The sequence below is a fragment of the Lepisosteus oculatus genome, chromosome 14 (assembly GCF_040954835.1).
Source record: "Lepisosteus oculatus isolate fLepOcu1 chromosome 14, fLepOcu1.hap2, whole genome shotgun sequence".
Lineage (NCBI taxonomy): Eukaryota > Metazoa > Chordata > Actinopteri > Semionotiformes > Lepisosteidae > Lepisosteus > Lepisosteus oculatus.
Window position 1 is genome coordinate 11,616,806 of NC_090709.1, and position 15,570 is coordinate 11,632,375.

At 49.5% G+C, this 15,570-nt stretch overlaps 1 protein-coding gene, 8 non-coding genes and 6 pseudogenes across 9 annotated transcripts in view; 13 read left to right on the forward strand and 2 right to left on the reverse strand.

Moving 5' to 3' along the window:
- The window catches only part of LOC138242769 (zinc finger protein 271-like), a 735,173-nt pseudogene that overhangs the window by 521,214 nt on the left and 198,389 nt on the right, over nucleotides 1-15,570 (forward strand).
- The window catches only part of LOC138242767 (zinc finger protein 17-like), a 165,887-nt gene that overhangs the window by 6,541 nt on the left and 143,776 nt on the right, over nucleotides 1-15,570 (reverse strand). The window lies entirely within an intron of this gene.
- On the forward strand, nucleotides 3,056-3,164 carry LOC138219218 (5S ribosomal RNA; annotated as a pseudogene).
- On the forward strand, nucleotides 5,682-5,796 carry LOC138218463 (5S ribosomal RNA; annotated as a pseudogene).
- On the reverse strand, nucleotides 6,397-6,561 carry LOC138243537 (U1 spliceosomal RNA). Its single transcript, XR_011192192.1, has one exon. It is a non-coding gene; the product is annotated as a U1 spliceosomal RNA (small nuclear RNA).
- Nucleotides 8,687-8,805, forward strand: LOC138244017 (5S ribosomal RNA). Its single transcript, XR_011192631.1, has one exon. It is a non-coding gene; the product is annotated as a 5S ribosomal RNA (ribosomal RNA).
- Nucleotides 9,343-9,461, forward strand: LOC138216590 (5S ribosomal RNA). The gene has a single exon (XR_011180302.1). It is a non-coding gene; the product is annotated as a 5S ribosomal RNA (ribosomal RNA).
- LOC138218702 (5S ribosomal RNA) lies at nucleotides 9,999-10,117 on the forward strand (annotated as a pseudogene).
- LOC138244029 (5S ribosomal RNA) lies at nucleotides 10,655-10,773 on the forward strand. The gene has a single exon (XR_011192643.1). It is a non-coding gene; the product is annotated as a 5S ribosomal RNA (ribosomal RNA).
- LOC138244854 (5S ribosomal RNA) lies at nucleotides 11,311-11,429 on the forward strand. The gene has a single exon (XR_011193469.1). It is a non-coding gene; the product is annotated as a 5S ribosomal RNA (ribosomal RNA).
- LOC138217401 (5S ribosomal RNA) lies at nucleotides 11,967-12,085 on the forward strand. The gene has a single exon (XR_011181113.1). It is a non-coding gene; the product is annotated as a 5S ribosomal RNA (ribosomal RNA).
- LOC138216914 (5S ribosomal RNA) lies at nucleotides 12,623-12,741 on the forward strand. The gene has a single exon (XR_011180626.1). It is a non-coding gene; the product is annotated as a 5S ribosomal RNA (ribosomal RNA).
- On the forward strand, nucleotides 13,279-13,397 carry LOC138218170 (5S ribosomal RNA; annotated as a pseudogene).
- LOC138244040 (5S ribosomal RNA) lies at nucleotides 13,935-14,053 on the forward strand. The gene has a single exon (XR_011192654.1). It is a non-coding gene; the product is annotated as a 5S ribosomal RNA (ribosomal RNA).
- Nucleotides 15,235-15,353, forward strand: LOC138218183 (5S ribosomal RNA; annotated as a pseudogene).

Genomic DNA, 15,570 nt, shown 5'->3' on the forward strand with positions numbered 1-15,570 from the left:
AGTTGTTTTTTTAATAACTTCAGTTTCTGAAAACGTAGCGTCTTGTCGATTGTGTTTATGCTTGAACAGAGCACAGACCTGACAACAGAATCTGTGAAGAATAAAAATAAAGAAGTTGTTCTGTTTAAATCGCAACTCAGCCTTGTTAAATCTGCAAACCCAGCTTGACTCTTTCATGCAGGTTTTGCTCAAATCGGTCGTGTATGAAGTGTCAGAAGTTTTCCGAAACTGGATGTCTGACTCTGAGGACGAGTTTCAAGACAAACTCTGCAGCGTCTCCCAGATCCTGGTGAGACGGGCCGTGTTTATAATCACGCAGTGTGTGGAGGACAGTGTCGGGAGTGAAATGGCGCAGCTGAAGAAGGAAAACGAGAGCCTGAAGTGGAGATTGCAGCTGAGGGAGAAGGAGTCGGTAGCAGGAGGAGATCAGGAACAGACAGATCGTGTTGGACACACGCTTCCCTGTGAAGTCACTGCAGAAATAAAAGAAGAAATGGACACGGAACTGCAGCTCTCAGGTCAGTGTGGTGTTAGTAACTCACCAGCGCATTCACACAGGAGAGAGACCGTTCAGCTGCAGTCAGTGTGGGAAGAGTTTTATTCGGTCAAGTGACTTAAAAACCCACCAGCGCATTCACACAGGAGAGAGACCATTGTAGCGGCAGGGTTTATTAAAATACAGGAATTAAGTTTGCTGCTCCCTTGCCAGTCTCTCTCTCCCTCATCTCAAGTGGTGCTTGATACAGAGAGGCCATTCCGTGTGGTTCACATTTAAGGTGTTTTTCTAGCTGAAAGAGTGTTCTGATAAGGAACAACTCCCAAAGCTGAGACACATCAATCACCCTAATTAATGGTCATCTCTGGTGCCTCACTGTCTGGGAGATTCCAAGGGAGAGTGTCATCCCAAGTGGTTTACAACCCCAAGGTCAGAGTTCATGGTTAATCATCCTCTCACGAGGCACCAATAACAGTAGGGACTTGTGCATTTACTGGGCCAATTGTTAATTGTAGCAGTAAGTCACAAAATGATTCTCGAATGTCCATGGAACTTTCAACCAATGAGCGACCGTAGTTCCTCCAGGTAAAACTCCAGCTCCTCCTGGACATCCTCAGACTCAGCTCAGACAGTCACGTAACGGCCAATGTGTCCGAGTGCCAGGACTTTTCCTTGTTCTAAGATTCGAGAACGGAGGTTGCCAGCGTAACCAAAGGGTCCACCCGAGGTTAGCCCAGCAGCAAGCCTCATGAACCCACCGTGAACGCTCACCTGATCAACGAGTGAACTACGGTCGGAGCTGTGGACAGCTGAATATCAGTATTCAGGACTCGCACTACATCAAAAACGAACCGGTCTTCTTCCTGTCTAAAGAGTGTGACTTGCTCGGATCTGTAGTCATTTTTCTGTGTGCAATCTCTCATTAGTTTAAGCCAACACTGACTAGCCGGTCTTCAGAGAGCATCAGCAGCGCACCGCAGCAGAAATCTCTCTTCTTCTTCTTCTCTCACGTCGAACCAGCACTGCCTGGCACCAGCAGAGCCAGAGAGGGCCAGAGAGCACCGATTGCATGCAGCAACAGCCTGCCACTGCTTCTTTGCGTCCGTGGGAGATCTGGATCCCCACAGAGCGGATGAGTATTCAACATTCTGCATTACAGCTCGAGAATTCAATTGTTACCTCAACCTGAGTTGATATCAATTTAATTCCTATGAGTCACGTACTTGCTTTTGAGTATCTAATGTACAAGTTTTAACAAAGTTCATTTACAAAACGGTCTAAATGAATGATATACAGAATGTATGTCCCTCTTGGTTTGTAACTCTTTGTGATTGAATATATACCTTTTGTATTCTGCTAACCCTCACTATAAGATCTGTTATGTTGATATGCACATTTTATGTAATAATAAATGTATTCTCGTGTATTAGTATCCATGTGTGTGTGCGTTGCTGAGTTATCCTGCTGGGTCGGTCTTCTAATAACCATCAAAGAATCATTTTGTGACTTACTGCTACAATTAATAATTGTCCTGTTAAATGCACAAGACACCTATATTTATTGGTGCCTCGTGAGAGGATGCCTTCAAGCTCCTCCAGTCAGGACAGTAGGCTCTACTGTACACAGAGAGGGGTGGGGGTGTGGATTAAGCCGATACTTTGGCTTCTCTCCAGACACAGCTGGGTGAGCTCCTCTAGTAAGGTTAGGAACCTCTTCTGTACACAGAGAGGGATGGGAGGGGGGTACAAGTTGATACCCTGGCTTCTCACCAAACACAGCTGGATGAGCTCCGCCAGTCAGGACAGGAGGCGCTACTGTACACAGAGGGGGGTGGGAGAGGGGAACAAGCTGATACCCTGCTGTCTCTCCAGGCACAGCTGGGTGGGCTCCTCCAGTCAGGACAGGAGGCTCTACTGTACACAGAGAGGGGTGGTGGTGTGGAACAAGCCGATACCCTGGCATCTCTCCCGACACAGCTGGATGAGGTCCTCCAGTAAAGACAGGAGGCTCAACTATACACAGAGGGGGGTGGGAGAAGGGAACAAGCTGCCCAGCCCGGTTGTTGAAGCCGATACCCTGGCTTTTCTTTAGACACAGCTGGGTGAGCTCCTCCAGTCAGGAAAGGAGGCTCTACTGTACGCAGAGGGGTGGGAGGGGGTAACAAGCTGATACCCTGGCATCTCTCCAGACACAGCTGGATGAGATCCTCCAAGCAGGACAGGAAGCTCTACTGTACACAGAGAGGGATGGGAGAGGTGAACAAGCCAATACCCTGGCTTCTCTCCAGGCACAGCTGGGTGAGCTCCTCAAGTCAGGACAGGAGGCTCTACTGTACACAGAGGCGGGTGGGAGGAGGGAACAAGCTGATACCTGTTTGTCCTTATCGAGTGCAGGACAAGCCAACACAAGGGAGCACATTTGCGAACATCCAGCAACGCATTGATTTCGAAAGAAGCTCCTTTCCAAAGAATTGCAAATGAACGATCCTTTAGTCCCGCTCAGGGGACACGGAAACCCCGCCAAACAGCTTCAAGTAGCGTGTCAGGTGCCATTGCTTTAGCTTATGGCCATACCGCCCTGAACATATCTGATCTTGGAAGCTAAGCAGGGTCAGGTCTGGTTAGTACTTGGATGGGAGACCGCCTGGGAATACCAGCTGCTGTAAGCTCTTGCTCTCTCAGCCAGCAGAGGTTGCCACTGGTGCCGTAGGCTTTGGGAGGAAAGCCGGAAGTAGGGACATTTAACACTTCCAAGAAAAGTGATCTATAGCCTCATTTCTAGAGATGTTTTGTTGCTATGGCATGTGTGTGACTCATACATATAAAAAAACCCTTTTGTAAAACGAATATCGAAGCTGCCTCTAAATCTGCAAATGAAGATCAATCAATAAACCACTTGTTTTTCATATAACTGTAATCATTCATAGCCGTTCAGGGACGCCAAATATGTAACGTTGCCATAGCAAAATTAAATGTAGTGGCTCTCTGAAGGCACCAGTTCTGTAGGGTTTGGGCATTTACTGGAACAATTATCAATTGTAGCAGTAAATCACAAAGTTGATTCTTTTGATGGCTTTAGAATCCAACCATGCGACATAACTCAAACAACGCACACACACAGGTACTAATACACGAGGATACATTTATTAATACATAAAATATGCATATAAACCTAACATATCTTATCGAGAGGGTTATCAGAATACAAAAGATATATATTCAATCAGTTACAAAGTGTTACACATATCAAGAGGACATACGTTCAGTATATCATTCATTTAGACCGTTTCGTAAATGAACTTGGTTATAACTTCTACATTAGATACTCAAAACAAGTACATAACTCTTAGGAATTAAATTGATATCAACTGGTTGGGATAACAATTGAATTCTCGAGCTGTAATGCATTGAAGTTGAATACTCATCCAATCTCTGGGGATTCAGATCTTCTGCGGGCACAAAGAAACAGTTACAGGCTTGTTGCTGTGCGGCTTGCGACGGTGCACTGCTGTTGCTCACTGACCGGCTAGTTAGTGTTGGCTTTAACTAGCAAAGTTTGTGCACAGGAGAAAAGATGACTGTGGGTCCCAGCAAGTCAGGAAGAGGACCGGTTCGTTCCAGATGAAGAGCTAGTTCTGAATAGTGATTCAGCTGTCCACAGTTCCGACCTGTTCACGAGGCCTGCTGCTGGTGCTAACCTCGGTTGGATCCTCTGGTTACTCTCTGGCAACCTCCGCTCTAGACTCTTAGAACAAGGGAAAGTTCTGGCACTCGGACACACTGGCCGTTCCATGGTTGTCCGGGCTGAGTCTCAGGATGGTCAGGAGGCGCGCTGCGAGAATGTCCTGCCCTTGGGAGCCTTCTGCTCCTGGGCCGTCCTGCCCTGGAATTCTCCTTTGAATTCCCTTTAGGAAAGTCCACAGAATTCTCCATTGAATCTCTCTGAATCTTACTGAATCTCTCAGGCTCTCTGTGTTGCCTGTTTTTACCTGGAGGAACTTCAGCTCGTTGATTGGCTGAAAGTTCCATGGGCATCAGAGTCCCACGTGGGTTACTCGGCCCTACCAGTCCCTGATTGGTTGATAAAGGTGAGATATGAGTCACTTAATCCTGACACTTAGGAATGCAGTCCAGATGTCCATCTGGCACTCCCTAGACATATAGGCGCCAATGGATGACCATTGATCATGATAGCCAGGCTTAGCTAAGTGCATCCCCCTTTGGGAGCTGTCCTTATCAAAGGAACCTTAAATCAGCTTGCATGAATAGTTTCTCTGTGGCTGCACCACAGAGATGAACAAATGGGGCCTCATTTGGGAAAGCTCAGAAACACTTAATTCTGCCTTATTAATAAGCCTCGGCGCTACATAACTATACATATATTCACTTATTACTGATTTCATTCATTGAACACGGATACAATACAGGTACAGCCATTCACTGTTTGACATGTCTGCACTGGTACAGAACCTAGCAATCAGAAAACGGGTGAAACTGTCTTGAGAATTAGCATACAGTACCGAGGCCCCCATGACCAAATAAAGGCTAACCTCGATAATCATCCTAAGTAATGCAAACTACAGCAAAAAGACTCACTTTGAAAAGGGAATGAATGTCCGGAAGGAGTAGTGTAACCAGCTTGAATTGGTTCTCTGGACCTATAAGTAAATAATAGAATAGAACTATATAGAACTAGTAGCGTCATCGATTCTTTTCAAACTGGGACCCTATAGCAAGCACATGATTCGTGGTGTCGGAAATCTTCTGTATCTGATATTGGACCAAGCACATCGGGGGAGAGCGCGAACGCAGTCCCCCACTACCACAAGCAAGGCCACAAGAGGGCGGAGGCGCCGCGCGCCCGGCCGACGTGTTGGACCGGTGCGCTTTATGTGCTGAAATAAACATGCGACAGCCCAGAAATGTTTTCAGAGTGCTGTGCACTGGAGGTTTTTGTCTTGTGAAGACTTGCCTTGTGCTCCTCCGTGCAGTTTGTTTGTTCTCCTCCAGTACGGGACAAGCCAACACAAGGGAGCACATTCGCCAACATCCATGGTACGCAATGCGATTTGGAAAGAGGCTCCTTTCCAAAGAGTTGCACACGAACGATCCTTCAGTCCCGCTCGGGGGGCACAGAGCCCCAGCCACACACAGCTTCAAGTAGCGAGTTAGGCGCCAAGGCTTTCGCTTGCGGCCACACCACCCTGAATGTGCCCAATCTCTTCTGATCTTGGAAGCTAAGCAGGGTTGGGCCTGAATAGTACTGAATAGACTTCCTGGGAATACCAGGTGCTGCAAGCTTTTGCTCTCTCGGCCAGCAGGGGTCGCCGTTGGTGCCGTAGGATTTGGGAAGAAAACCTGGAGGATGGAAAGGTGATCTATAGCCTCATCTCTAGAGATGTTTTGTTGCTATGGCATGTGTGTGACCCATATAAAAAAAAAACCCGTTTGTAAAACGAATATCGAAGCTGCCTCTAAATCTGCAAATGAAGAAGAGTCGATAAACCACTTGTTTATCGTATAACTATACATATATTCATTTATTACTGATTTCATTCATTGAGCACAGATACAATAGAGGTACAGCAATTCACTGTTTGACATGTCTGCACTGGTACAGAACCTAGTAATCAGAAAACGGGTGAAACTGTCTTGAGAATTAGCATACAGTACCGAGGCCCCCATGACCAAATAAATTGGCCTTAATAATGCAGACTACAGCAAAACGACTGACTTTGAAAAGGGAATGAATGTCCGGAAGGAGTAGTGTAACCAGCTTGAAATGCTTCTCCGGACCTCTAACTAAAAGAAACTGGGAACCAGCAGTGGCTTTCGAACTGGGATCCTATCGCAGCACGTGGTGTCATAACTCTTCCGTATCCGATATTGTACCAAGCACATCAGGGGAGAGCGCGAACGCAGTCCCCCACTACCAGAAATTATGCAGTCGAGATTCCCACATTTGGGGAATTCGCAGGGGTCAGCACAGCCGGAGTGCAATGGCCGAGCCTCGCCCTGGGTGAATCGATTTTTTAAGAACTTTATTTTCTTTTCACAAAAAAATACAGGACATCACAAATTAGAAAGCTTTACATTAATATACATACTTAAAACAGTATATATGATCACATCTCATTACATTTTGACACGGTACCAGTTACATAGCAACAATTTCTTTTTTTCTGGTGTAAATCACATTCTTTACTTAAACATGATAATGTTTTTCACAGTTTCTTGAGATATTGACCTATGCTCTCTATTTCCCACAGATTTTCTGCTTCCTCCCTCCTTTCTCTCCACAGATCTCTGAGGTAATAGTTCTCTTGGGTGATGAACAGGGCCAGGCTACCTGCTGCCTAGACTGGGACCTCGATGCCTTTGAACAGCCCCATGTTCCTCACTCTCCACAGGGCGTCTTTCCCACTGTTCACCACGGCCCAGATCCTGTCAAACAAGTCAGGAGGAAGTTTGACAGGAGAGATGCCGTTGTAGCGGCAATGCTTGTTAATAAGACAGAATTAAGCGGTGGTATGCTGTCCTAAATGAGGCCCCATCTCACCTTCCATCTCTGTGGTGCAGCCACAGAGAAAGTATTCATGCAGGCTGATTTAAGATGTTTTCTTTTGATAAGGGACAGCTCCCAGATGGGGATGCACTTAGCTAAGCCTGGCTATCATGATCAATGGTCATCCATTGGCGCCTATCTGTCTAGGGAGTGCCAAATGGACATCTGGACTGCATTCCAAAGTGTTAAGAGTAAGTGACTCATATCTCACGCAGGGCGTGGTAATACCACGTGGGTCTCCAATGCCCGCCAAACTCTCAACCAATCAGCACACACCTGTGTCTTGGTCAAAAAGTGAGCGCAAGCTCAGATCGGGGCTCTCCTTGGCCATTGTCGCACATCCTCAGAGACAATCATGTGACAACTGCTGTTGTCTGCAAAGGGACTTGGACTTTGTTATAAGCGCAAGGCCGAAGATCCCGTACGTACTCAGAATTCAGAAAACTTTTAAGCGCAGGAGGCGCCCTATCCCCGCTCGCTCGCTCACTCCCCTGTTCACACGTGCAGTGCAGCTTGTCCGTCTGTTTATTTGTCAGCTTTGGCGAGACACGGGTGCTTGTGTATTAGCGTGAGCGTTTTTTATTCTGATCAGGAACAGTTTTACAAGTCCGCAAAGGATCGAGGAAAGGTTTATCGCCAGCTGAAAAGAGACACAGCGCTTCGGCTGTGGAGACTTGTTCGGCTGGCGTTCGGAGAGTCGCGTTTTTCAGAATTGTATTGAGATCGTTTTCCACAGAGCTCAGATGTCAAAGCACAGCAGCAGCTCTCCACAGCGATCCTCTATAGCGCCCTTTCTCCCGCAGCTCCGTCCTCATTGGAAGGAAGCAAGAGTGAAAGGCTGAAGTGAAATAGAGCGGGGACGAAGGCAGTGAAGAGAAGAACGTGGGAAGAAGAGAAAAACGCAAGGGAAAAAAAGCAGCGTCGTAAAAGAGGTGACGGAGCTGTCCTCTCAATAAGAAGGGTGCCAGCGAGCCTTGCTCTCGCTTATGAACACCCCCTTGAGCACGCCTGATCTCGAAAGCTAAATAGGGATGGGCCTGGTTAGTACTTGGATGGGAGACCGCCTGGGAATACCAGGTGCTGTAAGCTTTTCAGCGCACGAGGCGCCCTATCCCCGCTCGCTCGCTCATTCCCCTGTTCACACGTGCAGTGCGGCTTGTCCGTCTGTTTATTTGTCAGCTTTGGCGAGACACGGGTGCTTGTGTATTAGCGTGAGCGTTTTTTATTCTGATCATGAACAGTTTAACAAGTCCGCAAAGGATCGAGGAAAGGTTTATCGCCAGCTGAAAAGAGACACAGCGCTTCGGCTGTGGAGACTTGATCGGCTGGCGTTCGGAGAGTCGCGTTTTTCAGAATTGTATTGAGATCGTTTTCAACAGAGCTCAGATGTCAAAGCACAGCAGCAGCTCTCCACAGCGATCCTCTATAGCGCCCTTTCTCCCGCAGCTCCGTCCTCATTGGAAGGAAGCAAGAGTGAAAGGCTGAAGTGAAATAGAGCGGGGACGAAGGCAGTGAAGAGAGAGAACGTGGGAAGAAGAGAAAAACGCAAGGGAAAAAGAGCAGCGTCGTAAAAGAGGTGACGGAGCTGTCCTCTCAATAAGAAGGGTGCCAGCGAGCCTTGCTCTCGCTTACGGCCACACCCCCTTGAGCACGCCTGATCTCGTCTGATCTCAGAAGCTAAACAGGGATGGGCCTGGTTAGTACTTGGATGGGAGACCGCCTGGGAATACCAGGTGCTGTAAGCTTTTAAGCGCAGGAGGCGCCCTATCCCCGCTCGCTCGCTCATTCCCCTGTTCACACGTGGAGTGCGGCTTGTCCGTCTGTTTATTTGTCAGCTTTGGCGAGACGCGGGTGCTTGTGTATTAGCGTGAGCGTTTTTTATTCTGATCAGGAACAGTTTTACAAGTCCGCAAAGGATCGAGGAAAGGTTTATCGCCAGCTGAAAAGAGACACAGCGCTTCGGCTGTGGAGACTTGTTCGGCTGGCGTTCGGAGAGTCGCATTTTTCAGAATTGTATTGAGATCGTTTTCCACAGAGCTCAGATGTCAAAGCACAGCAGCAGCTCTCCACAGCGATCCTCTATAGCGCCCTTTCTCCCGCAGCTCCGTCCTCATTGGAAGGAAGCAAGAGTGAAAGGCTGAAGTGAAATAGAGCGGGGACGAAGGCAGTGAAGAGAGAGAACGTGGGAAGAAGAGAAAAAAGCAAGGGAAAAAAAGCAGCGTCGTAAAAGAGGTGACGGAGCTGTCCTCTCAATAAGAAGGGTGCCAGCGAGCCTTTCTCTCGCTTACGGCCACACCCCCTTGAGCACACCTGATCTCGTCTGATCTCGGAAGCTAAAGAGGGATGGGCCTGGTTAGTACTTGGATGGGAGACCGCCTGGGAATACCAGGTGCTGTAAGCTTTTAAGCGCAGGAGGCGCCCTATCCCCGCTCGCTCGCTCATTCCCCTGTTCACACGTGCAGTGCGGCTTGTCCGTCTGTTTATTTGTCAGCTTTGGCGAGACGCGGGTGCTTGTGTATTAGCGTGAGCGTTTTTTATTCTGATCAGGAACAGTTTTACAAGTCCGCAAAGGATCGAGGAAAGGTTTATCGCCAGCTGAAAAGAGACACAGCGCTTCGGCTGTGGAGACTTGTTCGGCTGGCGTTCGGAGAGTCGCATTTTTCAGAATTGTATTGAGATCGTTTTCCACAGAGCTCAGATGTCAAAGCACAGCAGCAGCTCTCCACAGCGATCCTCTATAGCGCCCTTTCTCCCGCAGCTCCGTCCTCATTGGAAGGAAGCAAGAGTGAAAGGCTGAAGTGAAATAGAGCGGGGACGAAGGCAGTGAAGAGAGAGAACGTGGGAAGAAGAGAAAAACGCAAGGGAAAAAAAGCAGCGTCGTAAAAGAGGTGACGGAGCTGTCCTCTCAATAAGAAGGGTGCCAGCGAGCCTTGCTCTCACTTGCGGCCACACCCCCTTGAGCACGCCTGATCTTGTCTGATCTCGGAAGCTAAACAGGGATGGGCCTGGTTAGTACTTGGATGGGAGACCGCCTGGGAATACCAGGTGCTGTAAACGTTTAAGCGCAGGAGGCGCCCTATCCCCGCTCGCTCGCTCATTCCCCTGTTCACACGTGCAGTGCGGCTTGTCCGTCTGTTTATTTGTCAGCTTTAGCGAGACACGGGTGCTTGTGTATTAGCGTGAGCGTTTTTTATTCTGATCAGGAACAGTTTTACAAGTCTGCAATGGATCGAGGAAAGGTTTATCGCCAGCTGAAAAGAGACACAGCGCTTCGGCTGTGGAGACTTGTTCGGCTGGCGTTCGGAGAGTCGCGTTTTTCAGAATTGTATTGAGATCGTTTTCAACAGAGCTCAGATGTCAAAGCACAGCAGCAGCTCTCCACAGCGATCCTCTATAGCGCCCTTTCTCCCGCAGCTCCGTCCTCATTGGAAGGAAGCAAGAGTGAAAGGCTGAAGTGAAAAAGAGCGGGGACGAAGGCAGTGAAGAGAGAGAACGTGGGAAGAAGAGAAAAACGCAAGGGAAAAAAAGCAGCGTCGTAAAAGAGGTGACGGAGCTGTCCTCTCAATAAGAAGGGTGCCAGCGAGCCTTGCTCTTGCTTACGGCCACACCCCCTTGAGCACGCCTGATCTCGTCTGATCTCAGAAGCTAAACAGGGATGGGCCTGGTTAGTACTTGGATGGGAGACCGCCTGGGAATACCAGGTGCTGTAAGCTTTTAAGCGCAGGAGGCGCCCTATCCCCGCTCGCTCGCTCATTCCCCTGTTCACACGTGCAGTGCGGCTTGTCCGTCTGTTTATTTGTCAGCTTTGGCGAGACACGGGTGCTTGTGTATTAGCGTGAGCGTTTAATTTTCTGATCAGGAACAGTTTAACAAGTCTGCAAAGAATCGAGGAAAGGTTTATCGCCAGCTGAAAAGAGACACAGCGCTTCGGCTCTGGAGACTTGTTCGGCTGGCGTTCGGAGAGTCGCGTTTTTCAGAATTGTATTGAGATCGTTTTCCACAGAGCTCAGATGTCAAAGCACAGCATCAGCTCTCCACAGCGATCCTCTATAGCGCCCTTTCTCCCGCAGCTCCGTCCTCATTGTAAGGAAGCAAGAGTGAAAGGCTGATGTGAAATAGAGCGGGGACGAAGGCAGTGAAGAGAGAGAACGTGGGAAGAAGAGAAAAACGCAAGGGAAAAAAAGCAGCGTCGTAAAAGAGGTGACGGAGCTGTCCTCTCAATAAGAAGGGTGCCAGCGAGCCTTGCTCTCGCTTACGGCCACACCCCCTTGAGCACGCCTGATCTCGTCTGATCTCGGAAGCTAAACAGGGATGGGCCTGATTAGTACTTGGATGGGAGACCGCCTGGGAATACCAGGTGCTGTAAGCTTTTAAGCGCAGGAGGCGCCCTATCCCCGCTCGCTCGCTCATTCCCCTGTTCACACGTGCAGTGCGGCTTGTCCGTCTGTTTATTTGTCAGCTTTGGCGAGACGCGGGTGCTTGTGTATTAGCGTGAGCGTTTTTTATTCTGATCAGGAACAGTTTTACAAGTCCGCAAAGGATCGAGGAAAGGTTTATCGCCAGCTGAAAAGAGACACAGCGCTTCGGCTGTGGAGACTTGTTCGGCTGGCGTTCGGAGAGTCGCGTTTTTCAGAATTGTATTGAGATCGTTTTCCACAGAGCTCAGATGTCAAAGCACAGCAGCAGCTCTCCACAGCGATCCTCTATAGCGCCCTTTCTCCCGCAGCTCCGTCCTCATTGGAAGGAAGCAAGAGTGAAAGGCTGAAGTGAAATAGAGCGGGGACGAAGGCAGTGAAGAGAGAGAACGTGGGAAGAAGAGAAAAACGCAAGGGAAAAAAAGCAGCGTCGTAAAAGAGATGACGGAGCTGTCCTCTCAATAAGAAGGGTGCCAGCGAGCCTTGCTCTCGCTTACGGCCACACCCTCTTGAGCACGCCTGATCTCGTCTGATCTCGGAAGCTAAACAGGGATGGGCCTGGTTAGTACTTGGATGGGAGACCGCCTGGGAATACCAGGTGCTGTAAACTTTTAAGCGCAGGAGGCGCCCTATCCCCGCTCGCTCGCTCATTCCCCTGTTCACACGTGCAGTGCGGCTTGTCCGTCTGTTTATTTGTCAGCTTTAGCGAGACACGGGTGCTTGTGTATTAGCGTGAGCGTTTTTTATTCTGATCAGGAACAGTTTTACAAGTCCGCAATGGATCGAGGAAAGGTTTATCGCCAGCTGAAAAGAGACACAGCGCTTCGGCTGTGGAGACTTGTTCGGCTGGCGTTCGGAGAGTCGCGTTTTTCAGAATTGTATTGAGATCGTTTTCAACAGAGCTCAGATGTCAAAGCACAGCAGCAGCTCTCCACAGCGATCCTCTATAGCGCCCTTTCTCCCGCAGCTCCGTCCTCATTGGAAGGAAGCAAGAGTGAAAGGCTGAAGTGAAAAAGAGCGGGGACGAAGGCAGTGAAGAGAGAGAACGTGGGAAGAAGAGAAAAACGCAAGGGAAAAAAAGCAGCGTCGTAAAAGAGGTGACGGAGCTGTCCTCTCAATAAGAAGGGTGCCAGCGAGCCTTGCTCTCGCTTGCGGCCACACCCCCTTGAGCACACCTGATCTTGTCTGATCTCGGAAGCTAAACAGGGATGGGCCTGGTTAGTACTTGGATGGGAGACCGCCTGGGAATACCAGGTGCTGTAAGCTTTTAAGCGCAGGAGGCGCCCTATCCCCGCTCGCTCGCTCATTCCCCTGTTCACACGTGCAGTGCGGCTTGTCCGTCTGTTTATTTGTCAGCTTTGGCGAGACGCGGGTGCTTGTGTATTAGCGTGAGCGTTTTTTATTCTGATCAGGAACAGTTTTACAAGTCCGCAAAGGATCGATTAAAGGTTTATCGCCAGCTGAAAAGAGACACAGCGCTTCGGCTGTGGAGACTTGTTCGGCTGGCGTTCGGAGAGTCGCGTTTTTCAGAATTGTATTGAGATCGTTTTCCACAGAGCTCAGATGTCAAAGCACAGCAGCAGCTCTCCACAGCGATCCTCTATAGCGCCCTTTCTCCCGCAGCTCCGTCCTCATTGGAAGGAAGCAAGAGTGAAAGGCTGAAGTGAAATAGAGCGGGGACTAAGGCAGTGAAGAGAGAGAACGTGGGAAGAAGAGAAAAACGCAAGGGAAAAAAAGCAGCGTCGTAAAAGAGGTGACGGAGCTGTCCTCTCAATAAGAAGGGTGCCAGCGAGCCTTGCTCTCGCTTACGGCCACACCCCCTTGAGCACGCCTGATCTTGTCTGATCTCGGAAGCTAAACAGGGATGGGCCTGGTTAGTACTTGGATGGGAGACCGCCTGGGAATACCAGGTGCTGTAAACGTTTAAGCGCAGGAGGCGCCCTATCCCCGCTCGCTCGCTCATTCCCATGTTCACACGTGCAGTGCGGCTTGTCCGTCTGTTTATTTGTCAGCTTTAGCGAGACACGGGTGCTTGTGTATTAGCGTGAGCGTTTTTTATTCTGATCAGGAACAGTTGTACAAGTCTGCAATGGATCGAGGAAAGGTTTATCGCCAGCTGAAAAGAGACACAGCGCTTCGGCTGTGGAGACTTGTTCGGCTGGCGTTCGGAGAGTCGCGTTTTTCAGAATTGTATTGAGATCGTTTTCAACAGAGCTCAGATGTCAAAGCACAGCAGCAGCTCTCCACAGCGATCCTCTATAGCGCCCTTTCTCCCGCAGCTCCGTCCTCATTGGAAGGAAGCAAGAGTGAAAGGCTGAAGTGAAAAAGAGCGGGGACGAAGGCAGTGAAGAGAGAGAACTTGGGAAGAAGAGAAAAACGCAAGGGAAAAAAAGCAGCGTCGTAAAAGAGGTGACGGAGCTGTCCTCTCAATAAGAAGGGTGCCAGCGAGCCTTGCTCTTGCTTACGGCCACACCCCCTTGAGCACGCCTGATCTCGTCTGATCTCAGAAGCTAAACAGGGATGGGCCTGGTTAGTACTTGGATGGGAGACCGCCTGGGAATACCAGGTGCTGTAAGCTTTTAAGCGCAGGAGGCGCCCTATCCCCGCTCGCTCGCTCATTCCCCTGTTCACACGTGCAGTGCGGCTTGTCCGTCTGTTTATTTGTCAGCTTTGGCGAGACACGGGTGCTTGTGTATTAGCGTGAGCGTTTAATTTTCTGATCAGGAACAGTTTAACAAGTCTGCAAAGAATCGAGGAAAGGTTTATCGCCAGCTGAAAAGAGACACAGCGCTTCGGCTCTGGAGACTTGTTCGGCTGGCGTTCGGAGAGTCGCGTTTTTCAGAATTGTATTGAGATCGTTTTCCACAGAGCTCAGATGTCAAAGCACAGCATCAGCTCTCCACAGCGATCCTCTATAGCGCCCTTTCTCCCGCAGCTCCGTCCTCATTGTAAGGAAGCAAGAGTGAAAGGCTGATGTGAAATAGAGCGGGGACGAAGGCAGTGAAGAGAGAGAACGTGGGAAGAAGAGAAAAACGCAAGGGAAAAAAAGCAGCGTCGTAAAAGAGGTGACGGAGCTGTCCTCTCAATAAGAAGGGTGCCAGCGAGCCTTGCTCTCGCTTATGAACACCCCCTTGAGCACGCCTGATCTCGAAAGCTAAATAGGGATGGGCCTGGTTAGTACTTGGATGGGAGACCGCCTGGGAATACCAGGTGCTGTAAGCTTTTAAGCGCAGGAGGCGCCCTATCCCCGCTCGCTCGCTCATTCCCCTGTTCACACGTGCAGTGCGGCTTGTCCGTCTGTTTATTTGTCAGCTTTGGCGAGACGCGGGTGCTTGTGTATTAGCGTGAGCGTTTTTTATTCTGATCAGGAACAGTTTTACAAGTCCGCAAAGGATCGAGGAAAGGTTTATCGCCAGCTGAAAAGAGACACAGCGCTTCGGCTGTGGAGACTTGTTCGGCTGGCGTTCGGAGAGTCGCGTTTTTCAGAATTGTATTGAGATCGTTTTCCACAGAGCTCAGATGTCAAAGCACAGCAGCAGCTCTCCACAGCGATCCTCTATAGCGCCCTTTCTCCCGCAGCTCCGTCCTCATTGGAAGGAAGCAAGAGTGAAAGGCTGAAGTGAAATAGAGCGGGGACGAAGGCAGTGAAGAGAGAGAACGTGGGAAGAAGAGAAAAACGCAAGGGAAAAAAAGCAGCGTCGTAAAAGAGGTGACGGAGCTGTCCTCTCAATAAGAAGGGTGCCAGCGAGCCTTGCTCTCGCTTACGGCCACACCCTCTTGAGCACGCCTGATCTCGTCTGATCTTGGAAGCTAAACAGGGATGGGCCTGGTTAGTACTTGGATGGGAGACCGCCTGGGAATACCAGGTGCTGTAAACTTTTAAGCGCAGGAGGCGCCCTATCCCCGCTCGCTCGCTCATTCCCCTGTTCACACGTGCAGTGCGGCTTGTCCGTCTGTTTATTTGTCAGCTTTAGCGAGACACGGGTGCTTGTGTATTAGCGTGAGCGTTTTTTATTCTGATCAGGAACAGTTTTACAAGTCCGCAATGGATCGAGGAAAGGTTTATCGCCAGCTGAAAAGAGACACAGCGCTTCG